We start from the raw sequence: 22779 nt of genomic DNA, 5'->3' as shown, positions 1-22779 counted from the left end.
AACGGATGATCTAGTTTTAGAATTGACTGGGATACATGTATCCTTCACTGCTGTTTTGCCTGCCCACAAAACGGTGTCTTATTAGACTTGCAATTATGAAAATCTAGCAAACAAAAGCTGACATAAATTAAAGAGAAAACAAGTGGTTGGACCAAGCAATTGGCCTCAGCCACAGCATAAGTAAAATAAAAAGTTGTCCAGATTAAAAAAGGTAAGAAGCAAGTCATAAGAATAGAATTCCTTGCAACTGTGCATTCGAACTTCTATATTTGGGTCTTTAAATGCAGTCTTCGTGATGTTATGTTCTGGTATGTTAAATAGGGTGGCATGCATTATTTGAGAGAGGTATGCTGGTCGGTTTTATGACCGTGTATTAGACTTGTCTTTTTAAAAGTACTGAGTAAGACCATGGTTGTTGTGTGTAGAGAACTGCCATACACCTGCGCAGCTTGTGGAAATAGCCATATTTATTTGTCCCTTCCTGAGAAGCAGATGATAAGCTATGTTCTGAACATAAGGTGGTGGCTGCTACTCAGTCAGTCAGTCAAATACTTTTATTCGATAAATTAATATCACAAAAAGACACAATTACAATAATTAACATAAATATACAGTTAATGGGTAAAAACAGATAAAGCACCATAAATTATTTTACTTATCATTATAGAAGGCAAAAACAGGGACCCATGACACACTCCCCTCATATCCATACTAGGGCATACAATAAGAATTCCATACAGTTAATAATGAATAATAAATATTATGCTTAAAATGAGTTAAAAGGTCATAACCATATAATAAAATCAAAATAAAAACCACAGCATCGTACCAGGTCAAAATACAGCATTCCCTAAGCCTACTTTTTTCTTCATATTGTTGATTCGAGCGGCTGCCACTAAGAAATTGGCGACATGGAAAATAGTCCGGGCACTACTCAATAATTGTAAATGTATAAGTGCCGGTCTAACCTGAGCAAACCCTACTTCCTTTAGCACCGGTAATATATACCCTTTCCTAATGTCTGAGTAATGCTTGCAAAGCATGACAAAGTGCAAAGTATCTTGTGGTGACACATTTTCACACTTGCAAGGCTCATCATAATCCGGTACACCCCATTTGGGGAAATCTCCCAAAGAAAAATGAATTAAATTAAATCGAAATCTAATTAACAGAAAACGATGAAAGGGGTGTGTAACTAGCTTCAGGTAGAGTTCCAGACCTGGTAGACTCACTAACCCAAAGTGTAGTCTAACTAGAGTTTTTTTCAGCTCTAATTCCTCCCTTTCCGCTAATTGAAGGTTTACCATGGCAGTTTTTATCTAGTCCATGTCTGCTTTCATAATGGTTTCCGGAGCCGAGAAAAGCTCTGGCCGGCCGAGTTTTTTAAAAGTCGATTCAATGTATACTAACCACGGGATTTTACTGGCCATATCTAGAGCCAGGCAATCTTTCAGGATCATATGGTTCAGAGTTATCTCTTCATTGAGCCAAGTCTTAAGCCAACATAATATCGGGGCCATTTTAACTTTATCTAATACGTAATCCAACCCCAACTCCACATGTATCGAAAAGGTAGGGGTTGACTGTGGCACAGATAATAAGGTTCTTAGAAACTTATTTTCCACCACTTGGATCTGATGGTCTTGTGAAATATACCCCCAGATCTCAGAGCCATAAGTAGCTATTGCAAGGCATTTTGCCTTGTAAACCTTTCAAATAGCTTCAATGGGTCTGGCTCCAAGAAGTTTTGAAAAACCCATAAGGGCTGATGTGGATCTTGCAAATACATTTCTTTTAAGTTTCATTTGCGGACCCCAGGACCCCTTTTCATCAAATAAGAGGCCTAGATATGTAAAACCAGGGACCCTACTAACATCATCTTTTCCACAAAAAAATGTCATTATATTTTTCTTTTTACTTTGTTCCCCTACTATCATTACATGAGATTTTTTTGCATTTATTTTTAAGTCAAGTGATTCCATAAATATGTCAAACTTCATTAACAATTGATTTAGACCGACTCCAGTGCGGGCCAGTAAAACCGCATCGTCAGCATAGAGGAGAACTGGTATGGTTATATCTCCTACTCTCGGAACATCTAACGAAGCTCCCTTCAGGGCAGGTTCTAATGCGTTTATATATAGTGTAAAAAGTAGGGGTGCCAAAATGCACCCCTGCCTAACCCCTCTTTCTGATTTAAAATGCCTTGTACATCTCCCATCTTGGGAGACTCGTATAGACGCAATCAAGCCACAGTGGAGGTCAGCAAGAAATGTTACTAATGCACTGTCAATGCCCATATTAAGTAAAATTTGCCACAGCTATGACCTATTTACTAGGTCAAAAGCTGTTGATAGATCCATAAATCCCAGGTAGAGGGAACCCTTTTTAGCAACAGTGTACTTACTAATAAGGAGCTGTAAATTAAGACATTGATTTAATGTGCTCCTTTTGGCTCTAAAGCCATATTGAGCATTAGATAGGATCCCACTTCCCTCAAAATGATCTGTCAACCTAGCTAGAATAACTCTGCCTAGTATCTTCACAGCAGAATCTATCAGGGAGATAGGCCTGTAACAGGATGGGTCATCTCTTTGCCCTTTTTTGAAGACCGGAATAATAATGGATTTTGACCAAGAGATGGGAATTATATTTGAGCCTGATGCGTTAAAAACGTTAGTCAGTATCCTTGCCCAGAACCTAGGGTGACTTTTATAGAGGTCCGCAGGGACCCCATCCGGACCTGGCGCCTTGTTTATCCTAGTCTCCGTTATTGCTTTAAATACTTCGCTCTCCTGGAAGACCACTACTAATGCTAATTCTGAATTAGAAATATGTTCTTGTGGGCTCTCAACCCCTTGACTACCATAAATTTTCTCAAAGTGGGCAGTCCATTGGTCATCTTGGATATTACAATCAAGTCGTGAATTATGTTCACCGGAAAAAAAAGGGTCATTGATAGTTTGCAAAAATTTCCCACTGTCCCTCAGGACCTCCTGGGACAAAAGTTTGTCCCATGCCTCATCTTTAATCTGATTTTTCCTTAACTGGATGGCCTGTTTATAAGACTTTCTTAACCCCCTAATTTGCTCCCTGTTTCTAGGGCAATGTTTTAATGCTTTAAGAAGTGCAGAATGTGCCTTAGTACAAGCATTGTCAAACCATCTTTTCCCACTAATGGTAGTTGTGGAATGCATTTGCTTCGTCAGCTTGCTACTGATATGTTTACAGATAAGGTCAAAAGCCTCTACAATCAGTATATTTGGTGCATCAATGTCCAAGCAGATACTGACTTCCTTTTCTGTATTCGACAAAACCTCCCCCATATAAATTTCAGGAATTACTTTCGACCATTTCAATCTCCTGCCTCGATCCGTTGGTGTCACCTCTCGTCTGATAGTCATATTCTCGGATACTGTAAAACTTAAATGGGCCCCCTGGGCCATTTCTAAAATTACAGGGTTATGATCACTAAAAACAGAAGACCCCACCTTATAAGAAACAACACTGCCTAGGACTGGGGCAGTCATAAAAATATAGTCGATGATTGTACCTGTGTCCGTACCTTTAAAGGTAGCTACCCTAGGGCCTCCCACAATACATCCCGATTCGTAAAGATTTGTGGTAGCCAAAAGTTTCTCAAGGGCCTCCCCTTGCATAGTTTGTTCAAAATGTACAAGAGCAGAATATGGGGGACCATATGAGTTATCAAAAACACAATCTTGTCCACATGGGTGAATGTTAAAGTCGCCCATAACAATAACCTCAGCCCATGGGTTTTTTGCTTTATATGATATTAAAAAATCCTCTAGAGATATCAAAAATTGATTTAAACACTCGCTATTGGGAGAATTATAAAAATTAACCAGTAATAGTTTCCCAAAATGTGGCCGAGATAGCTCCACTGCCAAACAATTGTGGCAGCTCGCGTCAATCTGTTTTAATAAGCCATTCAGATTCAGGGAAAAAAACATCACTAACCCTCCCTTTGCTCTACCATACTGGGCCTGTTTAGCAGGGATAAAAAATGTGTATACCCATCTATATAAAAATTATGGTTTGTGTCCCATGTTTCCTGAAATGCCATGATGTCATAGGACTTTATCTCTTCCAACCAGGAGCTATCCCTACACTTACTTCTCATCCCGGCAATATTTCAACTCAAGATTTTACAGGTTGAAGTTTGGGGATCGGTATTAACCACTAGACTTTCTATAACTGTTACCCTTTGTACTTCGACCACCTCTGCCTCATTGGGGGCTATATTGACCACCCTCTGACCTAAATTATCCCCTTGTAGTCAGTCACATTCTTCCAAACCAGATAGCACGTCAAACCTATTACACAGCGATATATTCCCCCCCATACTCCACTCCTTTTGTCCTCTAGAATGCTGGTTACTACCCCTCTCTGGATACGCGGCTGCATAGAAATAAGACAGGGGAAGAGGGTGAATAGATGATACTGAGTCGTTTTGGCACCAATCACATATGTAATGCACCGTCCTCCAATCCCTGAAATTAACAACTATGCAATCCCCCCCCCACTGACTTTGGTTTGTACCCCACCCAGCCCACTTTTCTGGCGTGGAGGATTTCAGCAGAGACGTGTCTTGGAAGTGGACGATTCTTGTTGAACCAATGGATGCACTTGTTCTTTAACTCCTGGTGTGATTCCCTCTTACCCTGACATAATGAAGGAACCCCCACCAGAACCACTACATAGGGTGCAGACTCTGGAGGAAGCTGGATGTTTGGTAATGGAGCTTCGCTGTAGGCCATTATATTTTTATGCGATGCTACCTTTTGCATTACGGACTTACCAGACTCTCTTCGCGGCAGCATTCCCCTATCACCGGAATGCGCTACCCTTAATAAGTTATTTGAGACTGGTTCAGGGGGATTTCCCCGGGGTACTACCAAGTTTCCACTTGCAGCCGTTTTGCTGGGAGCTATAGGCCCCCTGGGGACAGAGGGGGGTACCTCAACCCCATGGGTTATAATAGACCCCTCTCCCCCTCCCCCTACATAGTTACTGACTGACCCAGTGGCTTGTTTCCGTTCCCTACCCTGGGATGAAGCTAGCAATAATTCAAGGCATATTAATCTAGAGTCAATTGAGTCCAAACGTTAACTTAATGGGGCCCAATACTTCTTAATCAAATGTTCCATTTTTATCCAAAAGGATGGACCCATCTCGTTTGTGCTATTCTGTTCATCAGGAGGGAGGTTGTTTATATTTTCAGTTGCAAAGCAAGTACTTCCAGGTTGAGTTACGGGCTGGTTCACAGAGTGAGCTTTGCTAGGTTTTTTGTTCTTCCCGGGGGTCTGTACTTTGTTACGGCTCCGTTTTGAAGAGAGACCCTGTTCACTTTTGGACGGTACCGCCTTGGTACTAGTAGTAGACCGAGTTTTAATTTTGTCATAGCGTATGCTTCCAATCACAGCAGCGGTAACTATGTCTATACTCTTGTCTAATATACTGGCGATGCAGAGCGGCTCAATGGTCAGGGGTCTTACTAGTTCTGGTAGCTCTGGTAGCCCTTGCACCCCCCCCCTCCTCTACGGGAGTCATTAACGCCAATGAATCCTGGGTATTAGTCCAACATAAATCCGGCGATCGAACTTCAGCTATCCTGCCCATAGAGGATCTTTTATCGAAAGCGATGTCAAGGGATAGTCTTTTTTCTGTTAGCTCAATATCCTTAGCAAGGGCAGAGGACACTCTAACTAAAACGTTATCCAGAGTGCCCATTAACGCTCCTCCTGTTGGCCTTCTAATGTCTTTAGCATTATCTCTACAGATTGGTGGAGAGGCAGACATTATGGTGCCGATCACGATCCGGTAAAAACCGGGTACGAACCGTCGGACGGAGCATATTCTCCGTCCGACGCGTACCCGGTCGTCAAAATGTACAAACAAGGAATTACGATTCGCACGGAACACCATTTCCATACGATTCGTAAAAAAGCCCGACCGAACAAAATAAACCTACCAATGCGATCCGGGAAAGGGCCGACCTGACGTCGGGACGCTCGCAGCCTGCCATTCACGAACCAGGAATCACGATTCGCACCGACGTCATCCCGCACGGTGAATATTTTCCGGCTGCCAAAAACTGCCGGGAAATCAGGACGACGCGAACAAGGACCACCAGTACGCGACGGACACACAGGACGCCGCGAACAAGGAGGACCAGTACGCGACAGGACGACGTGAACAAGGAGTACCAGTACGCGACGGACAGACAGCATGACGCGAACAAGGAGGACCAGTACGCGACAGGACGACGCGAACAAGGAGGACCCGTACGCGACGGACAGACATGGACCCGAACCTACGGGTCATCCTGGCCCTCATAGCAGTCCACCTCCTCTACAGGTTACGACGCAGACGCCGCAGAAGGTCAGAACAACTAAGGGAGGGGGTAACGGGGGGGGGTGGGGGTGGCAGGACCAGGGCAGGCCACAAAACCCCCACCAAAGTCACACACCACACATGCCCAGGACATACCTGACACCCATGCCCTGGTCACTACGAGGGGGTCGGGGCGTGTCCAGCTAAGCCAGCGACCGCCACAACGGAAGTCCGTCACCACGCGAACCGGCAACACAACCAGACCGGTACGTCCCGTACCCACGCCTCAAGAGCGTGGGTACGAGATGTACCACGCCCACACCCACGTCACCCCAACAATGGCGGGACGGATCGTACCCACGTGGCAAAGGCCTGGGTACAGCCCGCACAAGCATCACATAGCGTGGGGATAGAGATGTACGGACCCTACCCCCACCCCCCCTATGCATGGAACGTACCCCCACCCCAACAGTGTAAGTACGACCCGTACCCTCACCCGCGTATGCATGGAGCGTACCCCCACCCCAACCGCGTATGTATGTACCGTACCCCCACCCCAACAGTGTAAGTACGACCCGTACCCTCACCCTCGTATGCATGGAGCGTACCCCCACCCCAACAGTGTAAGTACGACCCGTACCCTCACCCGCGTATGCATGGAGCGTACCCCCACCCCAACCGCGTATGTACGTACCGTACCCCCACCCCAACAGTGTAAGTACGACCCGTACCCTCACCCTCGTATGCATGGAGCGTACCCCCACCCCAACAGTGTAAGTACGACCCGTACCCTCACCCGCGTATGCATGGAGCGTACCCCCACCCCAACCGCGTATGTACGTACCGTACCCCCACCCCAACAGTGTAAGTATGACCCGTACCCTCACCCGCGTATGCATGGAGCGTACCCCCACCCCAACCGCGTATGTACGTACCGTACCCCCACCCCAACAGTGTAAGTACGACCCGTACCCTCACCCTCGTATGCATGGAGCGTACCCCCACCCCAACAGTGTAAGTACGACCCGTACCCTCACCCGCGTATGCATGGAGCGTACCCCCACCCCAACCGCGTATGTACGTACCGTACCCCCACCCCAACAGTGTAAGTACGACCCGTACCCTCACCCGCGTATGCATGGAGCGTACCCCCACCCCAACCGCGTATGTACGTACCGTACCCCCACCCCAACAGTGTAAGTACGACCCGTACCCTCACCCGCGTATGCATGGAGCGTACCCCCACCCCAACCGCGTATGAACGTACCGTACCCCCACCCCAACAGTGTAAGTACGACCCGTACCCTCACCCGCGTATGCATGGAGCGTACCCCCACCCCAACCGCGTATGTACGTACCGTACCCTCACCCGCGTATGCATGGAGCGTACCCCCACCCCAACAGTGTAAGTACGACCCGTACCCTCACCCGCGTATGCATGGAACGTACCCCCACCCCAACAGTGTAAGTACGACCCGTACCCTCACCCGCATATGCATGGAGCGTACCCCCACCGTGTATGTTCCAAGCGTACATATCCAGAAATAGGAGGTGTGTGTGCAGAGTCCTCCCAGCAGTGCCCTGAGACAGGAGGGGTGGGTGCAGAGTCCTCCCAGCAGTGCCCTGAGACAGGAGGGGTGGGTGCCTAACACTCCCAGCAGTGCCCTGAGACAGGAGGGGTGGGTGCAGAGTCCTCCCAGCAGTGCCCAGACACAGGAGGGGTGGGTGCCTAACACTCCCAGCAGTGCCCTGAGACAGGAGGAGTGGGTGCTGAGTCCTCCCAGCAGTGCCCTGAGACAGGAGGGGTGGGTGCCTAACACTCCCAGCAGTGCCCTGAGACAGGAGGGGTGTGTGCCTAACACTCCCAGCAGTGCCCTGAGACAGGAGGGGTGGGTGCAGAGTCCTCCCAGCAGTGCCCTGAGACAGGAGGGGTGGGTGCCTAACACTCCCAGCAGTGCCCTGAGACAGGAGGGGTGTGTGCCTAACACTCCCAGCAGTGCCCTGAGACAGGAGGGGTGGGTGCCTAACACTCCCAGCAGTGCCCAGACACAGGAGGGGTGGGTGCCTAACACTCCCAGCAGTGCCCTGAGACAGGAGGGGTGGGTGCTGAGTCCTCCCAGCAGTGCCCTGAGACAGGAGGGGTGGGTGCCTAACACTCCCAGCAGTGCCCTGAGACAGGAGGGGTGGGTGCCTAACACTCCCAGCAGTGCCCTGAGACAGGAGGGGTGGGTGCCTAACACTCCCAGCAGTGCCCTGAGACAGGAGGGGTGGGTGCTGAGTCCTCCCAGCAGTGCCCTGAGACAGGAGGGGTGGGTGCCTAACACTCCCAGCAGTGCCCTGAGACAGGAGGGGTGGGTGCCTAACACTCCCAGCAGTGCCCTGAGACAGGAGGGGTGTGTGCCTAACACTCCCAGCAGTGCCCTGAGACAGGAGGGGTGGGTGCCTAACACTCCCAGCAGTGCCCTGAGACAGGAGGGGTGGGTGCCTAACACTCCCAGCAGTGCCCTGAGACAGGAGGGGTGGGTGCTGAGTCCTCCCAGAAGTGCCCTGAGACAGGAGGGGTGGGTGCCTAACACTCCCAGCAGTGCCCTGAGACAGGAGGGGTGTGTGCCTAACACTCCCAGCAGTGCCCTGAGACAGGAGGGGTGGGTGCAGAGTCCTCCCAGCAGTGCCCTGAGACAGGAGGGGTGGGTGCCTAACACTCCCAGCAGTGCCCTGAGACAGGAGGGGTGTGTGCCTAACACTCCCAGCAGTGCCCTGAGACAGGAGGGGTGGGTGCCTAACACTCCCAGCAGTGCCCTGAGACAGGAGGGGTGGGTGCCTAACACTCCCAGCAGTGCCCTGAGACAGGAGGGGTGGGTGCAGAGTCCTCCCAGCAGTGCCCAGACACAGGAGGGGTGGGTGCCTAACACTCCCAGCAGTGCCCTGAGACAGGAGGGGTGGGTGCTGAGTCCTCCCAGCAGTGCCCTGAGACAGGAGGGGTGGGTGCCTAACACTCCCAGCAGTGCCCTGAGACAGGAGGGGTGGGTGCCTAACACTCCCAGCAGTGCCCTGAGACAGGAGGGGTGGGTGCTGAGTCCTCCCAGCAGTGCCCTGAGACAGGAGGGGTGGGTGCCTAACACTCCCAGCAGTGCCCTGAGACAGGAGGGGTGTGTGCCTAACACTCCCAGCAGTGCCCTGAGACAGGAGGGGTGGGTGCAGAGTCCTCCCAGCAGTGCCCTGAGACAGGAGGTGTGCAACACATGTGTGTGAGGCTGGAAGTACCCACATGCATACTGCCTACAAGGGAACATGTCCCCATGAACTCATGTCAACAGACTCCACACACAAGTACAGTGATCACCAAGGATGCCACGAATGTTGCAGGTGGAGACATGGCCCTGCATGCATGGCCAAAGTAGAAGGGCTCCGTCACACACACAGCTCATGTAGACACAGCTCTGCGCTAAACATTGGGAACACCCTGCAGGGAAGATATCAGGGTACACAGAGGGAGGAATACACCCTGGGACAATTGCACCATGCAGTAACTGCTGACATGAACAAAGAAAGTTAGCTAACACCTTGTGATGGCACACAGATCCCAGGGTCCCCCCAATGAGCAGCCCACTACTACATTTCCCACACACCCAACACATAAACACCACCCAAAACCATGTAGCAGCCCCACCAACACCAATACCAGCATAGCAGTAGTGTCAGAATGGAAAAAAAATTAAGCTTTATTCAGCATGATCACAGTGTCCGTGGATTGCAGGCAGTTAAATATTCACAAAGCCCATAGGGCAGTCAATAAGTCTCAGCTGGATGGGGGACACAGTGGGATGCGTGTCCCCTAGCTTGCCTGCACAGTTACATGCCGTCGTCTTCCACAGGGGTGAGGCCATCAGGGGGGGGAAGCACCAGGCACCGCAGGGACATCAGGGCAAAGGGGAGGCGTTGTGGGTGCAGGGATGGAGGACTCCACCACAGGGGGTGGGGCAGGGCCAAAGGCGGAGGCCAGGATGGCACTACACACCTTTGCAAGGTCCTCCAGGGAGTCCCCTGCACCCGAAGGATCCACCGGCCCCAAGGAGGGGGGGGGGGGTCAGAGGGATGGGTCGCAGCGCCACCGGGGGAGGGCGTAGACAGGGGGGGAGAATCAACCACCGTGACCGAGGACTTCCTTGACCGTTTGCGGGGTGGTGTCACTGTGGGGCTCAGGGACAGAGCGGCCATGAAGGAGTCCTTGGGGGAGATGTGGCCAGGAGAGCTTAGGGGAGGGGATTTGGAGGGAGTGGACTGGGTGGAATGCGGACTCCCACTATGGCTGCGTGTCACACGTTTGCCCCCCGACCCAGTGGGTGTGCCTACCTCACCCTGTGTGTGCGTGTCAGGAGGAGTGCGGTGGACCTTCCCTGCTGGTGTGGTGCCTGTGTCTGTTGATGTGGGTGCATGCCGACGTCTGGGTGTACGTGGGACAGGCATGGGAGTGGGAAGTGTGGATGGGGCAGGGGTAGGTGGGGGGAGGTCGCGCTGCAGGAGACCCACTGCTGCAGTCAGTGTCGAGTCTATGGACCTCAGCAAGTTGCGTTGGTCAGCCTGCGATGAATGAATGCCCTCCAAGTATGCCTCGATGTTGTTGAGTGTCTGCCCGTGGGCATGGAGGACATTAAGGATCGCAGCCTGACCAACCTGCAGTTGCCGCTGGATGTCCACAGACTCAGCATTGGCGGCAGCAGTGGAGACAGGGGCAGGGGGTGCGGTGCCTGGCATGAAGGAGACATGCGGTGACCGGGCACGCTGGGAAGGGACACGAGCAAGTGGGAGGCGGCTGATGGGAACTGAGGGGGCGGTGTGAGGTGTTGTTCCGCTGTCAGCTGCTGGTGCAGCCTCCGCCCACTCGGAGACATCCTCCTCGGACCTGTCAGCTTCGTATTCTGATGTGCCAGTCGACAGGTACTCGGCCACACTCTCCTCCGCCTCTGTCCCACTCGATGTGCCAGCCCCGATGTCACGGCTGGCACTGGTGCTCGGTCCCTCCGCCTGGTCCGTGTCCATGTCTCCCTCTGTGTCCCCCGACGGTGCTGTGGGCAGGGTGGAGAGACAGAAATTAATCAGACACCTGTACACATCTGTCACATGAGTCCAATCTACATAGGTAACATTGCATAGCCTGAAAAGGAAGATCCCTAACATCTACTAAACAAGGTACCGATGTAGGGCATGAAACACACAGTTGGTTGAGCCACCATGCCACTGAAATACCATGGAGAGCATGAGACAATAGCTAAAGACAGGAAACGGAGTCTGACATAGCACCCAGGCCCTGGGGACAATCCAGCACTGCATCTGCACCACACAGCGTTGGTGAAAATACCGATGACCAGGGACCATATCCATGAACTTGAGACACATGCTGCATAGGTAATGCAGGAAACATGCACAACATGACTCGGTCACTGCACCTTGCGTGTGTGTCCAGACAAACATCACACACTGCCCAGACCCAGCAAGTAGAAATCTGGATTTGACATATAGGCTTTGCCCGCCCCAACCACCCCCTACACGAGGCAAATAGTTGAGACACAGGTGGCACCAACATCTCATAGTCTGGGTGATAAACACAGGGGCAGGCAAAATGCAAGATTGGACGCCAAACAGCCAAGGTGCGCCTGTACAAATAATGAGGCACCAGTGCCCATCCTCAGATGAGTATAACAAGACACACAGGCACTAGCAACTGTGAGTATGAAGAAGGACATTCAGGTCAGGCTGCACAGTGGACACCTGTACAAAATAGCACGTCTATATACATGGTGCCAGGGGACAATGGCACAGAGCACAACCTACGCTGTAGACACTGAGAGTGTCCACGTTTATGATGACACATACAACACCGATGAAAAGGTGCCCCAGGGGACAGTAGTGGCCACGCAACTCCATGCTCCTGAATGGTAATGACTGCAACACACGCCACCATCCCTGCACTATGTGTATCGCACACTCATGCACATCATGTCACAGGCCACTACATAGGACATGCGCGCTGTAAGGCATGACACATGAGAGACCAACTCCCATGCCTGGAGTCGGCATCAGTGCCAACTGACATGGAACCCACATGCAGTGAACTTGACAGGGCACAGCCAAGGTCCCAAAACCTGTTACCCACCACCCCCACACATGATGCTACAGGCATAGTTCTCGTGGACAAAGCGCCAGCCTACATTACCTTGTGAAGGAGTGGCTACACACAGACCAGGGAACACTTTGCAAGGAGGGGAAGGGTGGCAGGGGCGCAGCGCTATACTAGGGCAAAATGGATCTGCACAGCACCTTTAAACCCTGGCAGTGAATTCATGCTACTGTGCCCTTACAAATGCCGGTGACACACAACACACACATGTACCTACCCCCTTCTGGCTGCTGCTTCGCCTGTAAGCGCCGATCCAAGTCTGGAAAGACCACCGGCAGCACACGCCTGTGGAGGTGGCTCAGACGGCGGTGCCCGCGGTTCTTGTGGCTCTCAGGTGAGTCCCCCAGCAGGACCCGTGCAATCCTCCGCGTCCAGCACCGGATATCCTGCCAGCGTTTCCTCACCTGGGACATGCTCCGCCTCCGACCATCCACACCCCTCACGGCACTGACGGCGGTCAGCCAGATCTGCTCCTTGGCAGTGGCGCCTACCTGTGAGGAAGTACAAGTGACACCACATCAATACACCAGCCACATGTCACAGAGAGACATTTTATAACAAATTAGCTGGTAACAACAAGGCATGTCATGCAGCCAACGCATTGCACCTTTGTCATAGGGACATGATCCTCTGGTGAGGGAAAAAGCAGTACGTGCCATAGTGGGTACACAGGTGGAATGATGGCAATGTCACAATCAATGATCAAGGCTCAGACTGTGCATCACACCCACCCCTCCTGTCTCAGGGCACTGCTGGGAGCACTCTGTACCCACCCCTCCTGTCTCAGGGCACTGCTGGGAGCACTCTGTACCCACCCCTCCTGTCTCAGGGCACTGCTGGGAGCACTCTGTACCCACCCCTCCTGTCTCAGGGCACTGCTGGGAGACATCAGGCATCCCCCCCCTGGGACCCCCCCAACAGTACATGGCATGTGTGTCACACCAGGACACAATGGCAGAAGTCACAGTCACAACATAGGGACAGTCTGTGCCACTGGCCTATGCACTCACCTGATACCCTGGTCGCCCATACAGCATGGGGTACTGTGGGAGGATCACATCCAGCAATGCCATGTTCTCCTCCAGGGTGAATGGCTGTGACCTCTCCACAGCCCTTGACATGGTTCCAGGGAATCAGTAGCAGCAGCTGGGTCGACGAATTCAAAGATGTGCAGGCAAGTACTCCCTCATGGGACCTGGCTGCCTTATATGTGCCTTTCTGCCCTGTCTCATGCACAGGAGTACAGAGTGATTGGTCACTCACATTTGCATCCTATGTTTCCACCAATCCCTTCAAACCTAGCAGTCTGTGTGTACTCCATCGGTTTCATTCTCCTGCATGATGTCAGCTCCACAAACACATTGCAACAAAGTATTTTTATTCCAACTGACTTCTGCTGTTCACCTTCCAGAAGAAATTCGAATTTTGAACTTGGTCTCCATGACAACCAGCATGCATGTAGGCCTTAATACTTGTCCCTTATGTGTCCCCTATGTAATTCTGAGCTCCACACACAGGTACGGTGCGTTCCAGGGCCCTAGGGCACCCCAAATGCATTGCAACGGCCCGTACACGCGTGACTACGTTCACTATCAGTATGTGTGGCCTCGCGTATGCGTACTCGTAGTGGTACGGGCCGTACACACGCCTGTACGCTCCCTATCACTACGAGTACGCATACGCGAGGCCACACATACTGATGGGGAGCGTACAGGCGTGTGTACGGCCCGTACCACTACGAGTACGCATACGCGAGGCCACACATACTGATAGGGAGCGTACACACGCCTGTGTACGCTCCCTATCAGTATGTGTGGCCTCGCGTATGCGTACTCGTAGTGGTACGGGCCGTACACACGCCTGTACGCTCCCTATCACTACGAGTACGCATACGCGAGGCCACACATACTGATGGGGAGCGTACAGGCGTGTGTACGGCCCATACCACTACGAGTACACATACGCGAGGCCACACATACTGATGGGGAGCGTACAGGCGTGTGTACAGCCCGTACCACTACGAGTACGCATACGCGAGGCCACACATACTGATGGGGAGCGTACAGGCATGTGTACGGCCCGTACCACTACGAGTACGCATACGCGAGGCCACACATACTGATAGGGAGCGTACACACGCCTGTGTACGCTCCCTATCAGTATGTGTGGCCTCGCGTATGCGTACTCGTAGTGGTACGGGCCTTACACACGCCTGTACGCTCCCTATCAGTATGTGTGGTTCGCGTATGCGTACTCGTAGTGGTACGGGCCGTACACACGCCTGTACGCTCCCTATCAGTATGTGTGGTTCGCGTATGCGTACTCGTAGTGGTACGGGCCGTACACATGCCTGTACGCTCGCCATCACGATGGGTACACATACGGCTGCACTCCCATAGTGATATGGGAACGTACACAGGCCCTCTTTGCAGCAGTACAGCGGGATTCACACATCACAGTGGTGACAGGCGGCACACAGGTAGGGATAGGGCGGACATACTTGTCCATGGATGGACATACTTGTCCATTAATTGACATTGAGGCATCGTCTGTGCATCACTACATGTGTGGGGCACAGGTGTGAAAGGCCTGTGATGTGGAACATTACTCCTGAGTCGAGAAGGCACCAGATGTAGGATGAGATGTGTACAGATGTACTGTGTGATGGTGCGATGTGTGCCAGGCATGCCCTTGACTCCTTTGACAGGAGCGTACACACGCCTGTGTACGCTCCCTATCAGTATGTGTGGCCTCGCGTATGCGTACTCGTAGTGGTACGGGCCTTACACACGCCTGTACTCTCCCTATCAGTATGTGTGGTTCGCGTATGCGTACTCGTAGTGGTACGGGCCGTACACACGCCTGTACGCTCCCTATCAGTATGTGTGGTTCGCGTATGCGTACTCGTAGTGGTACGGGCCGTACACATGCCTGTACGCTCGCCATCACGATGGGTACACATACGGCTGCACTCCCATAGTGATATGGGAACGTACACAGGCCCTCTTTGCAGCAGTACAGCGGGATTCACACATCACAGTGGTGACAGGCGGCACACAGGTAGGGATAGGGCGGACATACTTGTCCATGGATGGACATACTTGTCCATTAATTGACATTGAGGCATCGTCTGTGCATCACTACATGTGTGGGGCACAGGTGTGAAAGGCCTGTGATGTGGAACATTACTCCTGAGTCGAGAAGGCACCAGATGTAGGATGAGATGTGTACAGATGTACTGTGTGATGGTGCGATGTGTGCCAGGCATGCCCTTGACTCCTTTGACATGTGTGCATGTCGTACTGCGCACTTGGGGTGAGCGTCACTGGCATGGCACGGACACCAACACACGGAAGTGTCCCCTGATGCCCGGTACAGGGGTTATGACACCTGGCTTGTCACTACCCACGGTGCACAATGTGACTATGTCATGTATGTGTGGGGGCTTCACATCAGGTTGATGTGGGAGCACCCTCAAAAGCTGCAGCCGTTGCAGCAACAAACATGTGTCTGTGTGTAGATTGTCATTGCACACTGTTCCGCATCCCATGCCACATGTGGTATCGGATGTGAGGTGCACATGTATGCATGGGACACAGAGTAGCGTGACAAGGACATGTCAGCATCCTCACAAGGTATGTGTGGTGAGTCATGACATGTGCACCTTCATGGCAAGGTGTGTGGGCTGGCCTAGTGTAATGTCATGTGACCTGTGGCTCCAGTGTTCCGCTACCAATCTCTGCAATCGGCATCCTACTGCTGCTGATGTGTGGGCGTATGTCACTCCTGTGTTGCGTCTGGCTGTTCACTTGCACTGGGACACAGCTATTCCCATGGCGTGGCATGGGGAGGTTCTCAATCTCCGTGTGTAGCTGGGTCTTTGAAGGAGTGTCACCTTGCATCCATACGTGTCCTGGCCATGTAGCACATACCTGACTCCCTATGTAGCATGTGTGTATTGCCAGATTAACATGTGCTCAGTACACATGAGTTGTTGTCGTAGTGCACTCACTCTTCCTTGTCACTTCCAAATTACTGCAGAGCGCCGCCTCTTGCCCGAAGAATTCCAGACTTGGCTGCCATGCAGGAGAATGACAGCATCCGGCTCTACCGCTTCACCCAACCATTGATTCTGGAGTTGACGGCGAGACTGGCACCACACCTGCAACCGCAGCACAGGTATCCCACGGCACTGACACCCCAGCTGAAGGTAATGGCTGCCCTACATTTTCTTGCCACGGGTACCTTTCAAAATACCATAGCTCATGTTGGTGGCATGTCCCAGAGCACGTTCAGTGGTGTGCTGCATGATTTCTTAGAGGCCATGTTGATTCACCTGGATGACTTCATCAAGTTCCCAACCCCTGAACAGATGACTGAGGTCAAGCGTGGATTCTATGCCCTGGGAGGGATGCCCCATGTCATTGGGTCCATTGATGGGACACATGTAGGTTTGGTACCACCACACGCACGGGAGGTGGCGTACCGCAATCGGAAGCACTACCACTCCATCAATGCCCTTGTGGTGTGTCTGTCCAACATGGTGATTTCACATGTCTGTGCTCGTTTTCCAGGATCAGCACACGATGCCTACATCATGAGGCGTAGCGGGATGCCTGATATGATGATGCAGCTGCGCAACGAACGGGCATGTGTTGTTGGTGGGTACAGTCTGTCTGTCCTGTATTCAGTATAGCCTACCAGCACGACCGCTTCACCACTTCTAACGATGACCATGTGCTTTCCATGTAGGGGACGCTGGCTATCCCAACATGCCTTGGCTGCTCACACCTCTCCGCAACCCCATCACGCCGGCCCAGCTCCGCTACAACACCGCCCATGGCCGGACAAGGCGAGTGATAGAGAGGACGTTTGGCATGCTGAAGAGCCGATTCAGGTGCCTCCACAAGACCGGCGGCGCACTCCCATATGCCCCGGCAAAGGTCTGCAAGATCTTCATGGTCTGCTGCATGCTGCACAACATGGCAGTTGAAAGAGCTGTGCCACTCATCCTGAATCAACATGACGAGGACCATCCACCCGTGGAGGACGAAGGGCTTGGCAATGGGGCTAGTGATGTTGAGGATGTGGAGCCGCAAGAGGACATCCGGACTCGGCTCATACGCGACTTCTTTGCATAGTGGTGAGTACCAGTGTCTGAGTGTGCACGCATTGGTCCCCGTGTGGCATGCGTTGTGATGTGTGTCTCCACCTGCATGTATGGCACGTGAGTCAGAGGTGTGTGTGGGTGTGTCACTGGAGTGATGGTGCCAGTGATGGTTGTACTTCCGCAGTCATAATTGTGACCTAGCATGTTGTCATCCATACATGTGTCGAGTAAATGCCAATGCAAGTGGCTGTGCTTTTTGTGGCTGACTTCTTGTGTGTTTCTCTTCCCCAGGTACCTGCGCATGCCGTCTGCTGGTTGCATTGTTGTGGCACTGCTATTCCTCATGGACATGACATCATGGGCTGACTCAGCGTTACAGGCACGGACACGTTTGGAAGTCTCCATGGGGTAAGGGATGCATCTGGGGTGTATTGGGTGTGGCAGTTGTTCACAATGTGTGCACACTGCCCCTGTCGGTGTTTGGTTCCTCTGCAGCCATGTCGCATCCCCATGGGACACGACATGCAGCTGTGTACACCTGAATAGATGGTCTGCCTGGTTGACAGTCATCAGTGATGGGATAGGGGATTGTGATGATGGCATCAATGTGTGTGACACTGCCCTCGGACACATTCGGTTAGCATTGGCTTGACATGGTGTGGGACTTCGACATCCGCGGATCTATGGTGTATGGCAGGCTCTCCGTGTGCAGCTGTGGGTATTTAGCTGTTAGCCGACGCTTGTGTGCCAGTTCCATGGCGAACACGCATGTGTGCTGCTGAAGGGGGGTGCCAGTGTTGGACCCACATGTTACTCCACATGATGTGTTCATGTGTACTTCGAGTTGCCTCTGCAATCCCGAATACATGACTAATAAAGGTGTCCCTATGCCTCCAAGGTGCCTCTTCTCAGTCAATGCTGGTGTGTTGCCATGGTGCATCCTGCTTGTCTGGCATGGTATTCCCTGATTGTGGCTATGTGTCAATGTGTCGAGTGGCAAGATGCAAGCTGTGTGTGTGGGCTGAGACTGTGTATTGGGCATGATGTCCATGACTGTGTGGGTATTGTGACATGTGCCATCCCCATGCATCCAACGTTGGCCAGGCCCCCATTCTCTGCATCCACCGGACTCAAGCTTGCAGGACATGTTTCTGCCTCCTGTCTACACATACCTGGGTGCCCCCCAGGACACTGGACTGGATCCCTGACCTCTGCGCATGACTGTTGCTGTACTCAATGTGTCTGTCAGCACGGTTGTTCGGTAACCCCCTCAGCTGGTTGGGCCCATCACGGGTGTGTATGGTGCTCCATGTCTGTCTTGCCTAATACACTGTGACCCATGTGTCCTGTGCCAGACTCAGGCCCCAGGGTGTGGGTGGTTGAAGACAAAAGATGACTCAGGCATGTTTTGACTTTACATGACACATGTTAGGTAATAATGCTACCAGCAGCCATCTACTCTTCATAGTGTGATTTATTATTGGGGGGGGGGGAAACAAAGTGAGTGTCTTTCCGGGTAGTTTGAATCCAAAGTTCAGTAGGGGAGTTGGTGTCCTTGCCATTGGATGTCCTCAGAGTCCATGCCACAGTCTTTGTCAACATTGGTCAGCCAGTGACCAGCAGGGCCATGTGGCAGAGAATGTCTCTTGATGCTGTGATGCTGTTGCTCCAGTGGGCCAGGTGCCAGGCCAGGTGTCCTGGGAGATGGTGATGTAGCGCCGACCCTCACGGTCCTTTCCGTGGACGACCCGGCCTCCTGCGGGGAACCTTACCAGCAGGCCGTGACGACATCTGGGATGCTCCATCGGATGTTTCCTCCTCCTCCTCCTGATCCCTCCCTGTGGGTGGTGATGTTCTCCGCCTTCTGGCACAGGGAGGGTCGGCCATGTTGTCGGCCATCCGACGGAGTGTAGCGTGAATCCCCTGGAATGCCGTCACTTGCTCAGCCTGTCTGTCCTCCATCCTCCGTTGGTGTACCAGTAGACAGGCATGTAGCTCCGCATGTTGCTGGGCCGGCTGGGTCTTTATCTCATCGAGGCTCCCCTTGATCTCATTGAGGGTGGACACAACCTGGGCCATGCCCGTGGTGTCCTGCCGGTATGAGTCCAGGATCTTACGGACATGGGAAAATACCGGATCCCCAGCCAACTGGTCAGGCTCGTGCCTCCGCCGTCCTCCACTCCCACCACCCCTGCCCACTTGCGCCTGGCCTACCCTTGCGGGCACATCGGGTCTCCGGGACCCCTGAGGGGTGGCATTGGTGTTGTCGCCTGCCTCCTCCTGGGTGCCCGGGACACCGTGTCCCTCCTGGCCAGCCTGGCTGCATTGTGGTGTTGGGGCAGGGATCCTGGGTGTCTCCTGGGATGTGGCAGGAGTGGGGGTGGTGGTTGGCACAGTTGTACCTGACGCAGGTGCTGCAGGAGGTTGGACACCAGAGGGGCCAGGTTGGTCGGGGTCGTCCACAGAGTGGTGAGAGTGGTCGCTGCCAGTGGGATCGGGCTCCTGCAGATCCGGGTCCTGTGAGTGTTCCCCCCCAGTGTTGGGGGGTGCACCACGAAGTTGACCTGTGTGTAAGAGAGACAATGTTAATTTTGGTCCATGCAACATCCATGTTTCATCATTTCATAAGTTGGCACATTTCCTCTTGGAATTAGGATCTGTCTTGCATTCCACTCACAGTGCACTTGTGCATGGGTGTGTCCCTTGGGCACCACTTTGGCACCTTTAACTAAGTGTGGCACAGTCTTACTTGCTGCGTCAAGTGTGACTGCAGTCAGCAGTGGGGTGGGCCGGTGTTGTGAGCCATGCATTGGCGCCTTCCGTGTAGCACTGTACATGTGCACATGGATTTGTTCCACACACTTATGTGATGCAGGTAGCTGTCATTGTGCTCGTGCACAGGTTGTGACATGGCCCTGTGTTTTGCCATGGTGAAGAGGGGGGGTTCTGGCACGGGCCACCCTTGGCTACATGCACGCAGTCTACCTGCTGACGAGCAGACATTCCCACACACCACACGGCTGATTTGCTCTCCCTGTGTCTCGCTCCCTCTCTGTCCCCCTCTCCCTCCCTCTCTGTCCCCCTCTCCCTCCCTCCCTGTCACCCTCTCCCTCCCTCTGTGTGTCAGCCTCCTCCCTCTGTCCGTCTCCCTGTGTCTCCCTCCCTCTCTGTCCCCCTCTCCCTCCCTCTCTGTCCCCCTCTCCCTCCCTCTCTGTCCCCCTCTCCCTCCCTCTGTGTGTCAGCCTCCTCCCTCTGTCCGTCTCCCTGTGTCTCCCTCCCTCTCTGTCCCCCTCTCCCTCCCTCTCTGTCCCCCTCTCCCTCCCTCTCTGTCCCCCTCTCCCTCCCTCTGTGTGTCACCCTCTGTCACCTCAGCCCAGCTTCCTGGGCACACACTGTTAGCAGATCTTTGAGTGGCCCTTGGCTTGTTGATGTGAGTTTGTTTCTGATCTCCAGGCACCCATTGGGTGTGATGTGTGTCTGTGCGCTGCTGCTGTGGTGGTGTGTGCTGCCACTCTTTCACAATGTTGGCTGTTCATTAGCTGCTGTCATGTGCAAAACAGTGCCTTCACCCCCATGTGTTGATGCAAGGCGTCCGCCATTTGCTGGCAAGTCATTCCTGTGTTGGGACACACTGTTTGTCTGGCTGTGACCTAGGCCATATGGGCAGAGTGCATAGTTGTCTGCTTCGGAGTCGCACTATGTGATTTTTGGGGTCCAGCCTCCCGCCATCCGGGTTACCGTGTCATGTGTTGTTGTCTTCTGTGACTTGCCATTGTCCAGCTGGGTGCATGGGGCATGGTGGCAGCAGTGGCATGTGCGTGCTCATGGAGTGTGGTTGAGTAATGCGATGGCTTGTGGTGGTTGCGTGCCTGTTAGTGATTTTGGTTGTGGATGCCGTTCCCCCCATGTGAGGTGCGTTGTTTGTGTACTCACCCGGGTCTCGGAGTCCTTCTAATCCTTCGACTGCCTCCACCGGCAGTATGGCCATCACCCTCTCCTCCCAGGGATGGTACTGTACGGGTCTGCGGGAGGGCCCTCCTCCGGTGGCGTTGGCCTGGTCGTGTTCCTCCTGCCTCTTGGCTCTGACCCTCCTCCGCAGATCGTACCACCTGTTCTGGCATTCCTGCCTGGTCCTCCTGGTGTCCGCAACAGCATTCACAGCATCGACGATGGTCTGCCACATGGCTGTTTTTGCTGCCTGGCTGGTGTTTCTGACCAATGTTCCAAAGATCTGTGGCTCGACTCTGAGGATTTGATCAACAAGGACCTCCAACTCTCGGTTACTGAACTTTGGATTCTTGGTAGTGGGCATGGTGAGGGGTGTGGGTGGGGATGGTGGGGGGGTGTGTGGATGTTGGGGGGGGGTTTGGATGGTTGTGTGTGTGTGTGTGTGAATGTGATGAGGGGGTGTTTGTGAGGGTGGTTGTGTGAAGGTGTGCAAGTGTAAGGTGTGGTGTAGCTTGTTGTATGGTTCTGTGGTGTCTGGCAGCAGTGAGTCTGTTGCAAAGGCTCATGGTTTGTGTGTGTGGGCCCTTTTTATTGGTCCATGGGTGGGTGTGGCAGTGTTTGGAAATTGGGTGGGTGTGTTATAAGTAGTGGTGGTGTTTTGGCCCTCTGTTTGTCTTTGGCAGTTGCAGGTCAGTGAAGGTGTATTTGTAGTGTTTGTTGGCCATGTTTAGTGGCTTTGTGCCATTCGAATAGTGTCTTCTTGTGTTGTTTTGTTTTGTCCTGGTTGTGTACGTGCGTTTTGAGCGTGTCTACGGTGTGTAGATGGGCCATTTGGTTGTACGGTGCTGTCCTTGTGTGTGGGTTGGTACGACTCGTACATGCGGTTGTGCTGTTGGGCCCTGGGGTGCGCTCCGTACTTAGGAGGTTGTGTTGGGGGTAGGACCGGAACGTACTGTGGTGTACATAGACGGTGGTATGACACGTACTGGGGTGGGGGTACGACTGGAACGTACTGGGGTGTAGGTACACAGGGGGTATGACACGTACTGGGGTGGGGGTGGGGCTCGAACGTACTGGGGTGTACATAGACGGTGGTACGACACGTACTGGGGTGGGGGTACGACTGGAACGTACTGGGGTGTAGGTACACGGGGGGTATGACACGTACTGGGGTGGGGGTGGGGCT

This window comes from Triturus cristatus, chromosome 3_2 (assembly GCF_964204655.1).
Source record: "Triturus cristatus chromosome 3_2, aTriCri1.1, whole genome shotgun sequence".
NCBI lineage: Eukaryota > Metazoa > Chordata > Amphibia > Caudata > Salamandridae > Triturus > Triturus cristatus.
The sequence above is the reverse complement of the archived record's forward strand: the minus strand, read 5'-3'. Positions refer to the sequence as shown.